The following is a 16,774-nucleotide window of genomic DNA, read 5'->3' on the forward strand; positions in this document are numbered from 1 at the left end:
CGTAGTACAAGGAAGTGGACATTCTCTTTGGCACATTAAAAAGCTTCAGTAGGGCTGTGAATTCTAGGCTTAGGGGATTTGAATGAAGTCTAGTCTTTCAGATCACTTTGAAAAGACTCCAGCAAGATATTTTGCATCATAGCAAGAAGAGACTCATGTCTAGAGAGAAATTTGAAGTTAAGAAATAGCTTGATATGAACATGAGGAAGGAAAACACATGTATCAGAAGAGAAGAAAATATGCTGGGTTTTTTCCACTCATTGCTACTAGGAAGCAGCCAACAGGAAATAATGTATGGTGGTTTGATGGAGTGATAGTTTCCATGGCAACTTGGTTATTAGTCAAAAAGAAGCCAACACACACATGCCCCAACTCCTCTTTCTCTCGCAAGCAACAGGCAGGATGCTGTGGTCAACATTTATGACTAACTTACACCATGCAAGATTAACTCCTCCTTGTTTTGAAAAACAAGTTAACCACATCCTGAAGGGGAAATAAGATTTTTCACATACTGACTGAGTTACTGCTTCAACACAGTCTCTACAGAGTGCGTAGTAAGGTCTGTTTGGTTAAGCTTTTTCAGGTTAGTCCCTCAAACCCTGCAGACACCTAGAAGACCCTCACCCTATGCAGAAGATAAGTGAGATTTGCATGGCAAATCCAAAACCAATGAAATGGTTATTTAGTGCACTCTACTACCATAATGTAAATCAAGGGAGCTGTTCACTTGTATTTTTATCCTAATTTTCTGATATTGCCCTGAACCTTTTTATCTTACACTCCACACCTTTTCCCAATCTCTCAGGCAAGACTCAGAGTGGGAGTACCGTTTCTGTGTCTCTGTAAATCAAAGAATGATGTTTTCCTGAGTAGTCCTTGCTTGTGCCTGAGAGCTTTGGCAGAATCAAAATCATGCAACAATACACAAGCAAAAAGAGGAATCTCCAAATGTGTGACTACTGAGGGACAGCATTGACTCATACAGAAATTTATCAGCCAGATAAAGATATCAGTCTCTACTGCTTCAAGCACCCATCCACATTGGCATAGGACACCAGATCCCTCATTTTCATCACAAAGAGATTCATGACCTGAGTGATACCTCCATGGTCAGGTTTTTCAGACCTCCCTGTGCACCACTGGGAAACCAGTCACTGTGGGAATATCTATACCCTCACTAACCCCTAAAATGTCAGTCACTCAAGCCTCTTATCTAAGTCTCATTCAGAAAAAGAGAAACTGATGTCTTTGAGAAGATGATTCTATGTCTTCAGCACTGTGGATCATGAGACGGAGGGAATGCCCATCTGTCAGTCTCTTACCATAGTCTATCACTCACCCACAGTGAGCACAATTAGTCCTCACTGGAGTGGGCTATCGTGGTGGCCAGACCTGTGCGTCCCCTAAGACTTTATTTCAGGTCAGAGTATGTGAAATAAGAGGGCTGAATCACAGCTGGCTACAATGATGTTTCTGAGACATGATGCCAAGGATGGATAATGAAGACAGACCAAGCATCCTCATACTGTAGCCAAAGTGGATGCAGTCCATTTTTCTCACTTTATCTGGAGAAAACTATTTGGTTGGCTGTGTCTGGCCTTCTTCTGGAAGGAAAGGATTAACTTCTTGTGTCAAGAAGCAACCTATCCTGGCTTAGACTAACAGGGAATAAGAGTGGAAATGGGAACAGACTGCATAAATACACCCTTTGGGAGAGAAGAGTTATCTATACCCAGTGAAGAATTTTGGCACCTAGACAGCTGATGTCTAGAGAAGGGAGGCTAATGGGAAAGACAATACTATATTAGACCAAAAAAAACGGCTGGAAGAAGCAAATACATGTGCACACACACAACCCCTTTCCAGCTCTTAAACTTCTAGACAGATTGTGCGGGATTTGAACCATTTTCCCTGCCAGGAGCTGTCCAGGTCTGATTATTGCAGTTTGAGTTAGGAAAGAGCCTGTAGCCCCTCTGTCCTATTTTCTGTCATTATGATTTCCTGGTTGCATCCTTATCTTATTTGGATAAGAGAAATAAATTGCACATCAACAGTGCAATTCAGTAAGGGAAAAAAAGCAGCTTATCTTACCCTATAGTTGTAGATAGAGAGGTCAGGAGCACTAACACAGTCAAATTGTCAACATTAGGAAATTTTGGAATTGTGTTTTATCAAATCATAGAATCATTAAGGTTTAAAAGGACCTCTAAGATCATCAAGTCCAACCATCAGCTTAATACAACCATGGCCACTAAACCACGTCCTGAAGTGCTACATCTACATGTTTTTTGAATGCTTCCAGGCATGGTGACTCCACCACTTCCCTGGGCAACCTCTTCCAATGTTTGACTACTCTTTCAGTAAATAAATTTTTCCTAATATCTAATCTAAACCTCCCCAGTGTAACTTGAGGCCGTTTCCTCTCATCCTATCGCTAGCTACCAGGGAGAAGAGACCAACACTGACCTCACTGCAACTTCCTTTCAAGTAGTTGTAGAGAGCAATAAGGTCTCCCCTGAGCCTCCTTTTCTCGAGGCTAAACAACTCCAGTTCCCTCAGCTGCTCCTCATAAGACTTGTGCTCCAGACCCTTCAAGAGCTTTGTTGCCCTTCTCTGGATATGCTCCAGCACCTCAATGTCCTTCTTGTAGTGAAGTGCCCAAAACTGAACACAGTACTTGAGGTGCAGCCTCACCAGTGCTGAGTACAGGGCACGATCACTTCCCTAGTCCTGCTGGTGACACTGTTGCTGAGACAGGCCAGGATGCTGTTGTCCTTCTTGGCCACCTGGGCACACTGCTGGCTCATATTCAGACGGCTGTCAACCGGCACCCCCAGGTCTTTTTCTGCTGGGCAGCTTTCCAGCTGTGTTCCCCCAAGCCTGTAGCGTTGCGTGGGGTTGTTGTGACCAAAGTGTAGGACGCGGCACTTGGCCTTGTTGAACCTGAGACAATTGGCCTTGGTCCAATTATCCAGCCTGTCCAGATCCCTCTGTAGAGCCTTCCAACCCTCAAGCACACCAACACTCCTGCGCAGCTTGGTGTCATCTGCAAACTTGCTTAGGGAGCACTCAATTCCCTCGTCCAGATCATTGATAAACAAGACTGGCCCCAGAATTGAGCCCTGGGGAACACCACTTGTGACCGGTCACCAGCTGGATTTAACTCCATTCACCACAATGGTTTCTGCTTGATATAAGTTTATGACTATTTTTCTCTAACCTATTTTTTTGTGTTGTTTTGTTATTTTAACTTAGTAAGACACGTAAGGTATGCTTAGCCATTGTTTTACCCGCTGATAGTCCTTAGCTCACACCCTAGGTCAGAGAGGCTTCAGATATTTCTGAACTGCATGAAGCATTAAATCCGCATTGCTAACAATGTCTCATCCCAGTTTAAGTTGGCAATTCTTTTCTGACTGCTGCTGAACCTCATTGGTGTTCTCTGGCAAAAGCTACATCTTCACCTTTCTATTGGGGATCTGCTGCTTGTCATTTTCATAGCTTCTCCTTGAACTTGCAAATGCTTCTAAGCAGCCACTTATCTTTAACTGGTGCTATAGGCAAGACGGGAATGCAGAGAAGTTCCCTGAGCCTAAGCAACGTCTGCATTTCTACTGACTAGTGATACCTGCAATCATTCAGACATGGGAGCTTCACTCATCACTGACAGAAAGCAGGTCTCTGCCTGATAAAAATAAGGTGTTGCATGCCATGCCTTTTTGCAGACTCCTCTGATTTTACAGAGGGTGAAACTGCTGTAGCAACCAGGAACTTTGAGATTTGACTGCCAAAAGATTCCACCTACAAACAGCTTCCCAGCCCTTTTGCTGCCAGCAGATGATAGCACTGTATGTTTTGCAGCTTCTTATTATAAAAAGACACGTCACCCACAATGTGAAGCTAAATCAAACCTTTTAAGTACTTTCAGCAAATGTTCACCTCCAGCACATCAATTTTAATCTTATTTCGCCTGGGGCCTCACAGATAGAGCATGGTCTCTAGCACCTGTGTGCCTCTTCTTGCCGAGCAAGTCAGAATGGTGACAGCTCTCTCCTGTGGCAGAGAACACTAAAAGCACCCTAAGTGAATAAACACCTTTCCAAAAGGTTATATGGAAAAACATCGTGAAGAACAAGGAAAACTGAATAGCAGGGAGAGTATTTTGCATTTTTTCCTCATACTTTTATTTATACATGGGGAGAAGAGTGTTCATGCTTCCAGCCTATACATTTCTTGCTTCTGCAGAGATGTATGGGAACACCACAAGCAAGATTAAATATCTCTAAGGTTTCAGTGCTCAGCCTCCCACAAGGTGCTAAGGATGGAAAAGCTTCATAGTAAGAAAGGCTCTGGCAGCACAAAGCAGGACTCCCAGCCTTGTTCCTTTAGTGTCTTGGTTTTCTCAGAGCCAATAAGAACATCACAGAAAGGGAGAAGTTCAGGGACAGCATCAACATCTCTGTATGTGGACTGCCAGAGATGAGTGCTTACATCAGCCTCAAATGATGCACAGGATTTTGTATCCTCTGGCAAACTGTTACAACACAAATTCTTACTCCAATCATACGTAAAGAAAAAGAAAGAAAGAAAAGGAACAGCTATCTGAACCCCTTTCCAGCTCAGCCTCAAGCCTCGTGAATGTACACTTATCAAAGTCTCAGTCTTACCCTTGTAGAAAATCTTGTTCCTTACTTTTTTTCATGTGATGCCCCACTGTCTTCTAAGGCAGGAATAGTTCCTATTCCTCACCCTCAAGTCTTTAAGCTGCTTATGTGCACAGCACATGAACCTGATTTAGGGTTTATTTAGTACTTTCTTGCCAAAGGAGAGTAAGGAAATTTGCTTTAAGTTGCTTTTAAAATGAGTCTGGACATAATGTGGCTAATGATGCTTATTTCTTACTACTGTCAACTCCAGCTGGGTGTAAGAGCTATCTCTGTGATTGTTATTGCATGTGCTTGTATTCTTTTGTGCAAGGATTGCATTTGGAATGAAGAGCATATATACACTTAAAAGGATACTCAAAGCGAACCCTAAAATTTCTAGGAGTTTTAACTTGGTAAAAGTAATTAAAATACATGAAATGAAGTGAAAAAATCCCTCATGCCCTTTTAATCTTTTTTTGATCACTATATTCCTTTCAATTTAAACCTTATAATTGGGATGGTAAACCAGGCTTTATTTCACTTTCTGGTCATATAACATTTATAGATATTTTTAAGAAGATAAACTGATTGTTTTCTTGTTACTACCTTAAACAATACCAAACTGCATAAGAATGATAAATATTAAATAGTTTTTTGTACAGATGAATTCTTCTGTTGTCTTATAGAGTATAAAAAATAAAATATAATAACATTATTTCTGAATTCTATTGGGCATAATCTGACCTGCCTGATCTGTTTCCCCAAAATACTAAAAAGTTCTTGCTAAAATTAGATACAGTGTTGTAAACAGAATTTCTTTACTTGATCTCTCCCGCTACCTGCTGGTCAAAGTGTTTATTGAGCTCGCAACATTTTCGGTTTGATGAAATCCAGTAAATAGGTCAAATGAAAAAAAAAAAACAAACCAAAAACCGACGGACTCCCAAACCACACAATGTGTTGTCTCTGCACACACCACAAATTAAACTTCTTTGGTTCTTGTTTGCATTCTTGCCTTGCCAGTAGATGCAGATGAAAACTCTTGCTATGTGATACAGAGACTTTAGAAAGTCCAGTGCCAGAAAGGCACAAGTGAAAGAAGTCAGCTGAACTGAGATTCAAAGCTTTGTTCGAAGATACAAGCCAAAACAGTTGTAGAGTTGTAAGTGATTTGTAACAGAAGAAATAGAGTGGAATGTGGGAAATGCAGCACTGCTTTGACATTCATTAGTATTTCTAAGGGAGCTTTAAACTGTACGTTATTCAAGAAACCCAGTGGTCAGAATGTGCTAGGCTGGAGGAAAGATGTTTTGCTGGGTCTCAGAGATGTGTTTGTGCCTGTTATGTCTAAAGCAGGCTAGGGTCTTCCAGAGATATGGATGTCTTGCTAAACAGGGAGGAAGTCTGAAACAGCAAGGAATGCAACATAAACTTCCTGGCTTCGGGCAATGAGGAGGCTGACAAGAAGATGGACGTATACAAGCACCGAAGAGTCTGGTGCGAGCTGTGTTCTTCTGGTGAGGCTCTCTGCTCCTTTGAACTGCAAGGTTTTCTCTGGAGGGGTTTCTCACTGTTGAAGGACCAAGCCACGTCAGTTCCACCAAGTTCTGCCTATGTACCTGGTGTTTCTAGAAACAGGTAAGTCTGCTCTCGGCTGGGAATTCTGTATGCCACAAGCCTGTGTAGATAATACTTCTTTAATTTCATTGAACTGGGAATTCAGGGTGCCATACATTGGAATCCATCTTTTCGTTAGGTGTACTGCAGTCACGATAATGACTATACTGAGGGGCGTGCTCTTGAACAGATGTAATTGGGTTTAGTGGTACAGTTGATCAAGGGGAGGGTGGATATTAAAGGACTGGCCTTAGAGATGGTCACTTGCTATAGGACTCTGGTAAAACGACTTATTCTTTGGAGTCTGCTATGTGTGAAACAGGAGAAATTAAATTCCTTAAAACCTATGTACTCAAATGCTGCAGGGACTCAGAGGAGGGTGGAATGACTTAAACAGACAGAATTGATCTGTTCTTGCTTTCAATTCTATCTCATGTATACATTTTATAGTAGCATCAGTGGGAAAGTCTCCATTTGTTGAACACGTTTGTGTATTTGGAACTCTGGGTGAGATGTTTAAAACTGTTGAGTGATTTGATCTGCTGCTTTTCATTCTATAATGAACCAGATAACTTTTCCTCTCCACAGTTTTTAGTTGAAAATCTTTGACTTCAGTCAAAGTAGAGATTAGTAGGGATTGCACATATAGAGCAGCTTCAAAAGCCAATGATTTTGTGTGTAAATCACTTTTCCATGGGCAGACACAAAGGTTTCCCACCACTAAACTTAGAATTTGAGCAATAGTAATACATCCCTCCCTTCCCTCCCTCCCTCCCTCCCTCCCTCCCTCCCTCCCTCCCTCCCTCCCTCCCTCCCTCCCTCCCTCCCTCCCTCCCTCCTTTCCTCCTTCCTCACTGTGTTGTACAGCACTTCTGGAACCCGGGAATGGCACTCAAAGAAAAATCCCAAATGCAAATTGTGCTATGGCTGACTTACAGATAGAAATTGATCTGGATATGGTAAGAAGGGATTTTTTTTTGTGAAGTGGTGGTACACTGTGATGCTAGGAGTTGGAAGGGAACTTACTGCTGCACAGGAACGACTTCTATTCGACTACTATAACTCTGAGTGAAAACATAATCCATGCTGTGCTTGCTATCCAAGAAAAAGTCTGATTAGCTGGTGGTTCTAATTTTTTTTTTCTTTCATTTGCTGCAAGAGAATGTCTTTGGGACTTCTTGACTGGAGCAGAACTGATTGACTAAACTGCTCTGGAAGAGATGCCCAGATTTTTTTTCAGCTGATCCTGAATATCCATTCAAAATATTTTTATTTTCTCTGGAGCGTGACACAGAAAGAAAGATTGCATTCGTGAGAAAAGTGAGAGTTTTAAAATAAATGTTCTTTTTGCTCTAAAGAAAATCTGCACATATTCAGTTATTTTAGAAGAGTTACTACAAGATTATTTATTTCATCACAATTATGTCAGTTACCTTTCCTTAGCAGACAAAGGTATGGCTGGTTTTTGAGGTGCTGTTCATTTTAATGGATTTGTCATGACTTCGAAAATTTAATCCCTGTCTGTAATTATCAAGATGCTTTAAAATAAAGAATATCAATGCTTCTATGTGATGAGGAATAGTTAAAATTCATAACGTGCAATGAAAATATCTTGAATTTCAGGAGAGGATGAAAGTCATGTTTTTGTAAAGGGCTGAGTTGCTGTGGGCATAATGACTGACAAGTTCATTTTCATGCATGGAACACATCTAACAATGCATTCAGGTAAGCTGCTCATTTTTTGCCAGGTCAAAATTTCCCATTGCCAGGATTTTGTAAAGCTCTGCTGTGGTGTAGCTTTGGATGTAGCAATCACGAGCATAAACATGGAAGAGGCATGCACCTAAAAGTAAAGTCATGTAAGCTTGAAAGAAATGTGAAAGGCTTTAGAAAGCAAAAGCCTGTGTTTCTGAGGATTGCATTCAGAGTTTAACTGATGATCTGGGTCATTGTTTTATTCGAAGTTTCCAGAATGGAAATGGAGAATGATACGTGAGTATTTACATTTCAATATTCTAAGAAATTTGCCTTTTAATTTACATATAACATAGGTTTTAAAAGCACTGGAATATCAAAGGTTGTCAAGAATTTATGGATGTCCTTCCCTGGGGACCTTGATCACTGAAATCTACTGATGAAATTTTTTTAGTGTCTTTAGCTTCCAGAAATTTTTTCTCCGAGTGCTTAGGCAGCCAGCATTTTCAGTGTTCAGAAAATATCAGTATGCATGGGGTTTTGTCCCAAGGCAGACAATCAGATCTTTGATAGGAGCAGGTAAAAACTCAGTGTTTTCTAGAAGTACCATCTTTCATTTATTTCCAGATGACTTCCAAAAGTCAGACAAAAAACAGGTCTCTTCTCACCTACAGTAGCTCTGTACTTCGGATGAGACTATTCCTGCCTGTGTGCTTGGATATGACATAATCCTTAAACAGAAGTAGAAGCAGTTTGCTGCAGCATGTTTTGGCCGTGTTCGCAGGGAGCAACTACCTCTGGATTTTAAGCCAGAGCTGATAATGAGTTTGCCAGCAAACTGGTACCAGTAGAAACTAAATTCAATAAATATTTCGCTACTGCATATATCATTGCTCTGCTTCTCCCTGCAACTGGTAATTCACCTTCAGGAATGGAAACAAACTGATGGTAAAAAGAGTTATTTTCTCCTAGCGAAGAATCACCTTGTAAATGTTTTTATGGTTGAAAGTAGATGTATAGGTAAGATGGAGTGATAATTACTCCTTGGAGAAATAAATCACTTTCCAATTTAAAGTGGAAAGAAAAGAAAGGGACACATACAATTAGATGTAACGGATTGAGGGTAATGTCTTTAGTTAAGCCACAAGTCTCATTCAGTAATAAACTGTGGATATCATAATTTAATACTCCGAATTGAGTTTAGTTAACTTCTCTGCTAGGAAAGGAGGAGTTAAGAAGGCAAGTATATTTCTCTGGATGGTTTTTGTAAAGCACTTGTTGCCTGTGTGAATACAGGAAACTGGGAAATTAACATTTGGACAAGGAACAAGAATTGTTGTAATACCAAGTAAGTGAGAAATGAAGAATTTCATGTATAAACACTAACAACTTGTTTCTAAGGTTCAGCTTCTCATATCAACCCAATTCTACTAATTACAATTCCACATTCCTTTTTATTAAGCATTTAATTTGTTTGAAAGTTTAGGAAATCTTGTCTTTTTTTTTTTTCTGGTGAGTATCCATAAGACTGAAAAACCTTTCAATATTGATTTTTCTTATGCCACCCCCATGGCTTTCCCAAATGTACTGTGTTACAAGGGCAATGATGTGGAATGATTCAGATAAATCTTTTATTCTTTTAAATTTAATATGTTGGCACAAGAATGGTTGCAGGGAAATGTTGCAATGCTAAATACTGTCCTCTTTTCATATCCATGCTTCATCTGAAATACCTTAAATAGAAAAAGCAGTGAAATGTAAAACTCGCTTGTCTTTACAGACCCAAAACATACTGATGTGGACAGTAAAGTATTAATTGATGCCATTTGTGATAAGATTTGGTTTAGCAAAATTTTAACCAAGAAAAATAGATTTCTATGGATGCAGTCATCAGTACAGCGAGACATTTTGATTCACACCGGCTTCTAAAGATTTTGGAAAGGAAATATTTAACTCTATCATTCAATAGTGATTTGGAATCCGTTAAATTCTTCCAGTTATGGTTTATGTAAAGTGTCTTGTCACAGTGTGAATGGTGGTTATGAAAAGTTCACTTTTGGTGGAGGAACTCACCTGTCCGTGCTTCCAAGTAAGTCTTCCAGTTAAAATAGTACTCTCAGATGACAGTGTTTCAGCAAATCACAGATCCAGTGAGAGTCCATTCAGTGCGACTCCCATGTCCTCAGCAGAGCTGAATGCAGAGATGTTATTGTGCTTTGGTCATAGATGTCTTCTTCCAGAGATTCAGACTGAATGATGAATTCACATTCACCCTAGAAGTGTGCAGCAGTATAAATCAGACAGAACTACAAAAGACATTCAAGTTTCTGTTAAGTTCTGTTCTGCCCTTGCAATTTCAATGAGGTAGTTTAAAGAAAACATCTGAGGAGAAAAGAAAGAAAAATAGTCCAGACAGTATTTTCTATAAAATGTGTATCTGCATATGACTGTTTTTTGTGGTGTTTTTTTTTTTTTTTTCCGTTTTGTTTTGTTTTGTTTTTTTTCCCATTATGTACTATGAAAGGCACAACTTTTTCTTTGTAGTCCTGTCCTGGCACTCACCAGGGTGCTTTTAGCCAGGAAATTCTCAAGTTCAAACTTCAGAGTTGATTTTTGTAGAAGACTCTCAGACAGTGCAACTGCAGGAAGAATAAAGCAGATATTTGGACAGTGGACATGGTTAGATGTGACATCAAGTAAGTGTAGTCTAGTTAACAACACTCAGCTTTTTTACCTGTTTCTCTTCAAACTTTTCAAGATATGGAATCTATCTGGCTTTGAAGATAAAGAAAAAGTCAGGGGGAGAGAAATTGAAAGCAGAGTGTAAATCATAATTCAAATACTTGGTGGTATTAAGCAGTTTATTCTAATGAGTATATATTTTCACATAAGAAATAAAAATTCCTAAGATATTCTTCTGTAAACTTGTCAAAGGCCAGGGAGCCTAGATTTAGTATGGTAAGGGGATGAAATTTGCTGAAGGACATGAAAATACAGTTTGAAGGGCCAGTTTCACTTGCTCTGAATTAAAGCAAAAAATATCTGAAGTTTTCCAAAGCTATTTTGGAAATGTACCCAGCTCAAGTTATTGGTCCCTAATATCAACCCTCACATACTCATTCTTTTTAAGTTGTGACAATCTGAAATACTGCAGGAATCTTTCACTTGGTTTTCCTGCTTATATGATGTAGGAGTCAGGCTAAATACTCTTAGTAAGTCCTGGTTCTTAATTTGTGATCAGGATGGTATTTCTGTCAGATTTTGCCTTAGAAGGTGAGAAATTGTGGTTCTGCTGAACTCTGTGACAGGTATTTTCTTTTCTAAAGGGCAGAAAATACAGGGAGGTGGGATGCTGGTAATGAAAAATCACAGGAGGAAACACAAGGTTTTCTTAGTAAGTGGGCATCACAATGTGTAGATGAATTTAGCTACATACTTGACTTTATCCTGATCCTATTCAAAACACAGTGAGTGATTTATGCCCTGATAGGGTGAGAAAAGGAGGATTAGGTGGGCTTGTGTTCATGACAGTTTTGCAATTCTAAAAACCTTACATAATCAAGTCATCCACTTAAATATATGTGGGGACACATAGTGTATGCAATGAATAGCTGAAATGTGCACATCCATCACAGAAATCCATTAGGAGCACAGTTAATTATTTGACTGCAAGGGCAAGTTCTTTTTCTCTCTCTCCCATAAGTTTTAGTCTGCATATAAGATCTGAACTCTTAGTGAGGAACGAAGAGTGAAGGCTTGTAGTTAGGGTGCAAGCATTTTCCTGTCCATGTGGCTTACAGAATGGAAACGTTTTAATGAGATTTCCAATATATGCCTAGATTTTCTTTGCTAGGTTGAGTAAGTCTGGATAGGATCATCTTGGTTCATTCCTGTCCAGAAATCATCACAGAGCAGGTGTTCCCCTATTTTGTGTACAATTGCAGAGCAGGAAAGGTTTTTGCAAAGGAATTAAACGATGTGTGAATTCAGGAACCAGTTATAACAAGTTGCAGTTTGGCAAAGGAACAAGGCTCAGCATTGAACCATGTAAGTGCATGATCTTCACAAAAGTATCTTGAGAAGTGTTGGAGTACGTAATGCTTGGAATTGGTAGTGCATAATCCTGGGAAGAGAATCTCCTTCCATATCTACTGCTTAGGGGGCTGAAATGATAGTGTGGCTGGAACATCTAGTGCAAAGAAAGCAGCAAGAAAAATCTGTTGGTGTTTTTTTTTGTAAGGTCTGATAGCAATAGCATATGGAGAGTAGTTGTTATGAGGGGAGTCCTTCTTACAGTAATTACAGTGGAAAGTTTCTAAGTTTCTACTCACACAAAGGAAGCAAGGATTAGATTCTCAGCAAAACAAAAACAGTGTAAATCAGCATGGAGTGCCAGAGAGCTCTAACAAATATTTTCCCAAACTACAGAATTGTCTCATTTCTCAAGCTGCTCGAGCTGCACAGTATTCCTTGGCAGAAAGAGCCATTTCAGACAGTATGAAAGAATGGATTTTCACAGAATCATAGAATCATCTGGTTGGAAGAGACCTTCAAGATCATCGTGTCCAACCATTCACTCTGCACTGTCAGGGTCCCTAAACCATGTTGCTCAACACCAAATCCACACAGTTTTGAAACACCTCCAGGGATGGGGACTCTACCACCTCCCTGGGCAGCTTGTTCCAATACTTCACAACCCTCTCTGGAAAGAAATTCTTCCTGATATCCAACCTAAATTTCCCCAGGCATAACTTGAGGCCATTCCCTCTTGTCCTGTCATTCATAACGTGGGAGAAGAGACCAACCCTCATCACCCTACAACTTCCTTCCAGGTAATTGTAGAGAGCGATAAGGTCCCTCCTGAGCCTCCTCTTCTCCAGACTAAACAGTCCCAGCTCCCTCAGCCGCTCCTCACAGGACAAGTTCTCTAAACCCTTCACTAGTTTCGTTGCTCTTCTCTGAACCCGCTCCAGCACCTCAGCGTCCTTCTTGAAGTGAGGGGCCCGAAACTGGACACAGTACCCAAGGTGTGGCCTCACCAGTGCTGAGTACAGGGGGACAATCACTTCCCTGCTCCTGCTGGCCACACTGTTTCTGATCCATGCCAGGATTCCGTTGGCTTTCTTGGCTGCTTGGGCACACTGCTGGCTCATGTTCAATCGGCTGTCAATCAGCACCCCCAGGTCCTTCCCTGCCGTGCAGCTTTCCAGCCACACTGCCCCAAGCCTGGAACGCTGCAGGGGGTTGTTGTGGCCCAAGTGCAGGACCCGCACTTGGTCTAAAGTGTCCTTTCCTTGTGTTTTTCACATTTACCCCTTTTGAAGAGTACCTCAAGAGCTACCCATGTGTGGAATTACATGAGCAAGAAACAGAGAGAGAATCATAGAATCATAGAATCGTTAGGGCTGGAAGGGACCTTCAAAGGTCATCTAGTCCAACCCCCCTGCAAGGAACAGGGATATCTCCAACTAGATCAGGTTGCTCAGGGCCTCAAGGCCCTCAAGAGGACAAGATGGAAAAAAGTCATCTCTGCCCTATTAAAAAAAAAATATTTAATACGCATTAACAGAGATAGAAGAACCCGCAGAAGTTCTGCTTCTGTGAAATACTGGACCAGGTGTCCTAGTCAAGACATTTTGACTGCTCAGTTACGTCTTCTTCTGCAAAAGTGCTGAGGACTGGGGAGTGAAGTGCTTCTGGTAATGTTACTCTCTCTTTACCAAGGCATAGTTTTGAAAATAAATGTTAACTGTATGATTTCTAAAGAGAGGGTCTTAGTTTATTCCTGGCTATGCCAAAGCATCCCATGTTCAGGGTACTTCATCTTTCTTAACCTGTTAAAAGTATAGACATGAAACCTGCTAGAAGATAGAGAAAAAACAACCCAGCCTTCATTTTGTGGGGATATCTAACAGGCATTTTGGTCATATAGTTTTATTTCGACGACTAGAGTCTCTTGCCATGGAACCTGAAATGTGCAGAAGAGCATGGGGTTTTTTGTAAGGAAGCTTTTGACAGTGCGTATTCAGGAAATGCAGCCAGACTCAACTTCGGAAGAGGAACCAGGCTGCTGGTAAAGCTCAGTAGGTATCTGTTCACCAATACGGTTAGAAAAGACAGAGTACTTAAGGTCTTTTGTTAGATCTTCCTTGAAACACAGAGGGAAGAGCTGCTTTAAAACACTAAGGGAAGAGAGCATGGGGAAGAAGAGCACATTCTAAACAATTTGCTTTTAACTTCTCTGTCACAGTTCATGTGAGCGAAGAGGTCAGGAATTGCTATTGTTCTGCTAAAATCAGTGAATGATCTTTGTGTTGTGCAAACCATGTTAGTCAGGACGAACTCTGTAGGGGAATATATTTGAGATTTGTCTTCATGAATAACCTTTGTTTGCTCAAAAGATTAGGCAAAATTGGCCTCTGGGACTTAGGATTGGATCCTTTACTGGGTTCATTGACAACTGAATAAATAAGAAAAATTAGGACCTTACATTGGATTTCTCTGGGAGTTTACTTCTGTTTTTTTTGGTTTTGTTGTTTTTTTTTTTTTGGGCTTCTTTCTTTTATGGATCTGGTCCCTTGCTTAGCTCCTGAGATTGACTAGCTGGCTGATCTGTCTAAACTCCTTCTTTGGACCACGAGAAGTTTTAGAAACAGCTATGTTAGTTGTTTAAAAAATGGTGGAAATTTCATCCCACTTCGATATGTCTAACAGTGTGTTCTGGCTTTTAAAGGCTGAGGCTTCTCTCCTCCACAGTTCTTGTATAGAAGCTTATTACTGTGGGAAAAGTGAGTCTTCCTGGAAACTCACCTTTGGGAGAGGCACAAAGCTCATTATAGAATCAGGTACATCTTAAAACAAATAGTTGTTTCTCATCTGTTTCTCTCAAGGCTGAGATTCCCTGTCCTCCTAACTATGGCAAAATTGTTCTATTTAAAAACTGTCCAAGGAGCTTCAACTGCATCATGCTAACAGGGTAATGGGCTTGATTTTCTACTTCACATGTTTCAGAATTGTTTCTATCTGAATTTCTATGGAACGATCAGAGGCATGCTAATACAAAGACATCCTAATTTGGAGTCAAAGGTATGTGACAACGGTGACATGTGTTTTCCTCCTTGATCTTTTCTGAAAAATGCATATACTTGTCTGGACCAAAAGTTGTGTGTGGTTTTTGTTAGTGGATATGTCATTCTGTGAATTCATTATTCAATTGGAAAGTCACCTTTGGAAGTGGAACACTGCTGATGGTGAAACCAGGTAGGTAGAAAACCTGAAGGAGAAAGGATAGGAAAGCCTTTCTGTGAAATAGCCATTAAAATGTCCTTTTATTTCCATTGTCCAAAACCTTGTCCTCATTAATTCTCAGAAGCTGCAGTTCTTGTCTCTGCTGGGAAAACTGTCTTACCTTTTGCTCTGCTGCTCCTACTTCTGGTTACAGACAGGTTTCCATCCAGATTTTCACTCCTTGACAAAAAAAGCTGGACTGTCTTGGAAGAGATCTGAACAAGCAGGGTGTTGTTTGGGCAATCAAGAAAGGTATTTTGAAGATTTGCACTATGTGCAAGAAGGTCCAGGGGAGATCTTTGCTTTTAATGTTGATTTAATGGATGAAAGAGAAATTTTGCTGTTAATCCTTGTAGCATTTATTCGCATGAATGCAGGACAAAACTTGCAGTCAGTGGTCATCTTTGTCAAAACTGAAAGAGACCATCAACTAGGAAAATCTTTAAAGGAAATCTAAGTTAAAGTTGCCAAGGAATTTACTTGGGTAGACTAAGATAAAAGAAATGGCAAGCAGGAACTAATAAGCAACTGGAGGAGAAAAAAAAGGGGGTTTGTTTTGAAGACACATAATGTGTGAATAGCTATGGAAACAAATTCACCTTTGGAAGTGGAGTGCAGCTTAGGGTAAAACCAAGGAAATTTAGAACTAGTTTATGCTCAATATTGTATAAAAAAAAGATACAAAAAAACCCCCATCATACTAGTGATTACTGTATGAGTTGAAGAAAGGTCTGCTAAAGCATGCCCTCAATAATTCAATTCTGTCTGTAATCTACCACCTTCCTTTCAGATAAGCGGTGTGGGATCCTGGACCCATTTGCTCAGCGACAGACATTTCATGCCACGGCCATGCGAGCACAGTTTGCCTTACTCTCTAAGGGTATTGATGAGTTTGCGTTCTTGTTGAGGTGAAAACCACTGTATGAACTACGGCAAGGTCACATTTGGCAAAGGGACATGACTTCAGGTTTTGCCTAGCAACTGCTGCTACCTGCTTCTAGTCTCCTTTCATGTGAGGCAAAGATACCCACTGCCCAGTGAGATTTACAGCATCTCTCTTCCCGTGCTTGTGATTCTTCAGCTGTGGGGTTGCATGCTGCCTGCTCTCCTCAAGGACTGATTTTTTCTCAGGGCAGAATCAACATTCCTCCCAAACAGGGTTTACATCCATAGGTCCAACGGTGCTCTTGATACCACAGGCAGATCGCAGAGGGTTTTCACTTCAGGATGTAGCTGACTAGAAGCGACTTCCAACATTGTCCAGTCGAGCTACTGATGCCCAGTATTGCCAAGTGGTTGGGAAGATTTTTGTTGAGAGAGGAAACACTGTGTGACCTCGGGAGGTGGTGTGTATAAACTTGTCTTTGGCTCTGGAACAAGACTCGCTGTTAGACCACGTAAGTCCAACACTGCTCCTATGCTTTCTGTTTTCTTTGAGGCCTTTCTTGGAGTGGTTGAGAACATCAGTGTATCTGGTCATTTATGTGTGACCATGTCTAGTGATGGAATGTGCCCTCTAAGGGAACGTG

At 40.6% G+C, this 16,774-nt stretch overlaps 1 protein-coding gene and 1 gene segment (V, D, J or C); both read left to right on the plus strand.

Moving 5' to 3' along the window:
• Window positions 1-16,774, plus strand: part of LOC147527043 (T cell receptor alpha chain MC.7.G5-like) — a 158,181-nt gene that overhangs the window by 106,071 nt on the left and 35,336 nt on the right. The window lies entirely within an intron of this gene.
• The window catches only part of LOC147527044 (T-cell receptor alpha chain V region 2B4-like), a 100,552-nt gene that overhangs the window by 71,759 nt on the left and 12,019 nt on the right, over window positions 1-16,774 (plus strand).

This window comes from Tauraco erythrolophus, chromosome 25, assembly GCF_009769465.1.
Source record: "Tauraco erythrolophus isolate bTauEry1 chromosome 25, bTauEry1.pri, whole genome shotgun sequence".
Classification (NCBI taxonomy): Eukaryota; Metazoa; Chordata; class Aves; order Musophagiformes; family Musophagidae; genus Tauraco; species Tauraco erythrolophus.